The sequence below is a fragment of the Urocitellus parryii genome, chromosome 11 (assembly GCF_045843805.1).
Source record: "Urocitellus parryii isolate mUroPar1 chromosome 11, mUroPar1.hap1, whole genome shotgun sequence".
Taxonomy (NCBI): Eukaryota; Metazoa; Chordata; class Mammalia; order Rodentia; family Sciuridae; genus Urocitellus; species Urocitellus parryii.
The window spans coordinates 31,066,739-31,070,930 of record NC_135541.1 but is presented as its reverse complement, the minus strand read 5'-3'; positions in this window follow the sequence as shown (position 1 = coordinate 31,070,930).

Below are 4,192 nucleotides of genomic sequence, written 5' to 3'. Positions count from 1 at the left end.
CTCCAGGGACCGGGAGGTCGTGCGCTTTCACCAGCCAGAGCTGGCCAGCATCACTCAGGCTGTAGCCTCTCAGCCCTGCATTTCCCGGGGAAGGAGAAAGGGCGGTGGGAGGGGCGGCTCGGGCCGGGGGGGAGAGGAGGCAGGCGCGCGTTCTTGATTCCTAACCCTTTATCCACTGATGCGCATCTTGCTTTAGGCGAATTTCTTTCACTGTTCTGGGGTGTGGTATTTCACTCATGGAAGATCCGAATTTAGATTTTGAAATAACGCCTAGGCTGAGCTAATTGTTTTTTTTTTCTATTTGTCATCAATAAATAATAAGCTGCTATGCAAAAAGACCTTCCTTCCCACTCTGGAATCCTATCTAAAGCTACAGGCGCTGGAGTGGGGGAAGGGAGGTGTATGATGATTTTATGTATGTAATGTGGGCTTATAGAGAGTGTGCTGGTGAATGTTTTACAATTGCTTCTCACGCCAATTTGTGACTAGTACCAGCGTCTACAATGTTTCATACTGTGGATATGAGGGCACTGAATCCTGAATTGGAAAGAGACACAAAACAATACATCATCATATAGTATTTCCACCATTCAGATATAATCAGGGCTTACTACATAATTTATGGCTCTCAGTTCAAAATAAACGTAGGATCAAAGTTTTATTAATTTTAAGATAACAGAAAAACTTTAAACCAAGCAAATGCCCTTCAAAGTTTAGGGTCCTGGGTACTGTTCAGGTCCCAGCCCATGAAGTCGCCAGCCCTGGATGCAAGAAATAACCTCAAGAGCACAGAAAATAGTCAACTGTTAAATACAGTCAGCCCTTCATAGAATGTGGCTTGTTGCACAATAATTAAAGAAACAGTCAATGACTTTTAGAATGCTTTAACCAACTACCAGATATTCTCACCCCTTCTCAGTACTCTAGAGAATTTTTATGTGAAATTTTTATATTTTAAGTTTTAGTTACAGAAGACATTAGAGTCCATTTTGATAAAATTATACATGCATGGAATTTATCTTATTCTAATTAAAGCCCAAATCTTGTGGATCAAGGGTTTTAAACATAGTTTGTTGAAAACCTATTCATTCAACAAATATCGATCACTTATAACACATGAATCAGTGTTCTCAAAGCTGGAGATAAAGCAGTGAGTAAAATACCATCTTTGCCGTCACAGTGCTTCTGTTTTTCTGTCCTTTGTACCTGGATCCTAAGCTATGAGCTGATGGATGCAGAATTATTCAGGGTCCAACTGCAGCTGCAACCAATGCTGAAACCAGTTTCTACAAGCAAGAGTCTGCTGATACATGTCAAATATATGATATAATATATGTACAGTAAATCCTCTGTGGATTGAAAATATTTTTTAAAAATTACATCAGTACTGAACATGTACAGACTTTTTCTCTTGTCATTATTCCTAAGCAGTACAACAATTATATACACAGCATTTATATTGTATTAGGTATTACAAGTGCCCCAGAGATCATTTAAAGTATACAGGAGGACATGGTTAGGTTATATGCAAATACTATGCCAGAGACTTGAGCACCTGCAAATTTTGGTATCCTTCCTGGGGAGTTGGTCCTGGAACCAATCCCCCATGAATACTGAGAGATGACTGTAATTACAAAGTGTGAGTTTTTAGAATTTATTTCCTATTAGATGGTGAACAAGGATTTTACAGGCCCCAGTTTCTGTCCTTCTTTGTAGGTGTTGCCCATCGTCTATTCATTTGTTTATTTACTTATGTGAAGGCAGGCATGATTCAGATGTTGGATTTACAGCCCTGAACAATAAACCCAATTTCCTCTACAGCTTCCTATTCTCTTCTCTGTCAGTACCCACCCCATCCAACTCTCCTCCCAGTCTTTGGGATTTTATTTGGCAGGTACATGGTTAAAACAGTCTCTAGGGCTGGTAACTTCATCCTGGACCAAGTTCTGGCCTCTTGCATATTCCATTATACCATGTCAGTAAATGTTCCAGCTTCCCCAGACCTTTCCACCTCCTGCCCACCTCCATCCCTCAACTGGATATTAATTATAGTTGTTTTTTAATATATATTTTTTGTTAGACATGGACACAATATCTTTATTTTTATTTATTCTTTATATGGTGCTGAGGATTGAACCCAGTGTCTCACATGTGCAAAGCAAGTGCTCTGCCACTGAGCCACAATCCCAGCCCTGGACATTGATATTTGACAGTGTCTGAGAATCTTCTGGTTTAGTTTCTTCTGGGTAACTCAAGACACCTTAGTATCCTGCTTCTTGCCCAAACCATGATGGGTATATGGTGATCTTCATGTGACCACATGGTGATCAATGTACCTCAGGGTCCTGAATATTCTCTTCTTCATGATATTTAGCCTTGTCTGGTCCTTGTATCCCTTGTGCTGACTGGCCAATACAGGGTGTGACTGGTGAACTTCTAGATAGTCCTCAGGGTCAGAGCTGGTCTCACCCAGGCTCTTGCTGGTGGTGTGAATCCCTCTGAGGCCTTCACAGTTGATGAAGTAACCCTTCTGCTCCAGGGTCAATTTCTCCCACCCAGAATCACTCCATGTTCTTTTGGAGGTAACAAAGTTACTTTGTGACTTTTTGCAGTGTACACAAGTAGCCTATGAGAAGCTTGAAGGTGTTAGCTCAGGTCTTCTCTCTCCTTCACTCCATTGTCACTCTGGTTCCTTCCCCCAAAGGAAGCAAGTAAAAAATCTGTGCTTTTAACTTTTCCTTCTATCTATCTTCTATAGTTTGGATGTTTAATGTTCCCAAAAGGCAGTGTGCTATGGGGTCAGAGTCCCTGCAAGCAGTCCCCAACAAGGCCAAGTGTAATAGAGCCATAGAAGCAAAACCAAAGCTGTAATGGAGAACCAAAGAAGGAGGAGGTGCCAGGGCGTGCGGCACTTGTAAAGGGAAGCTATGGGCAGTGTGCAAAGCCCGCCTAAGAATGTGGCCATGTGGGTTGGAACTAGCAAGGCTGCAGGGGTGGGGCTGTTCAAGCCTTTGGGAGCCCACCTTCTGTCACAGTGTGCCTTGGATGTTAGACAGGGAGCTTTAGGATTTCATGTTTGCCCTGCTAGATTTCAATCTTGTTTGAGTCTGATCTGTCCTTACTGTTTTCCTATTCTTTTTTTTAAAAGAGAGAGAGAGAGAGAGAGAGAGAGAGAGAGAGAGAGAGAGAATCTTTTTTGTAGATGGACACAACACAATGCCTTTATTTATTATGTGGTGCTGAGAATCGAACCGGGGTCCTGCCCGTGCTAGGCGAGCGCTCTCCTGCTGAGCCAAAATCCCAGCCCTGTTTTCCTATTCTTTGTTAATATTTACTTTGTGCCTGTGTGGGACAGGCATTGCATTTGGAATTATATAAACTCCTTTTTTATTTATATAGGAACTCATAGCTGACTTTGCCTTAGGTCTCAGAGGAGACTTTAGACAGACTTTTAAAAAATATTTATTTATTTTTAGTTGTAGGTAGTCACACATATCTTTATTTCATTTGTATGTGGTGCTGGGGATCACCACATAAAAATGATCTGAGCCACACACAACCCCAGTCCTAGACAGACTTTTGGACGTTGCTGTAATAGAAGATTTTAGGGACTCTTGGGTTAGAAAGAGTGCATTTTGCATTGTGTAAAGGTGTGGTCAAGGAGGGTGCAGTTGATAGTATCGATATAAAGAAGCCAAGATAGATATGAACCCCAAAATATATATGAAACTTTAGAGACATTGAGAGGAATGATATGGAAGTTGAATGTCCCACAAAGATCTGTGTGTTAAAGACTTAGTCTCCAAGGCTGTAATATTGGGAGATGCTGTGAACCTTTAGTAGGTGGGGCCTAGTAGAAGGTCTTTAGGTCACTGGGCGAATGCCTTGAGGAGATTGTAGAACCCTGTCTCTTCTTTTTCTTTGCTTTCTGGTTCATAGGTGAGCAGTTTGTTCTTCCATGTATTCCTTTTTTAAAAAATATTTATTTTTTAGTTGTTGTTGGGCACAATACCTTTATTTTATTTATTTATTTTTATGTGGTACTGAGATTCTAACCCAGGGCCTCACACATGCTAGGTGAGCACTCTACCGCTGAGCCACAACCCCAGCCTGAAAGAACCATCAAGACTTGCCATGGGAGAAAATGCCGTTTATTTAGGAACAGATCTGCATATTTATAGAGGGGGGCGCG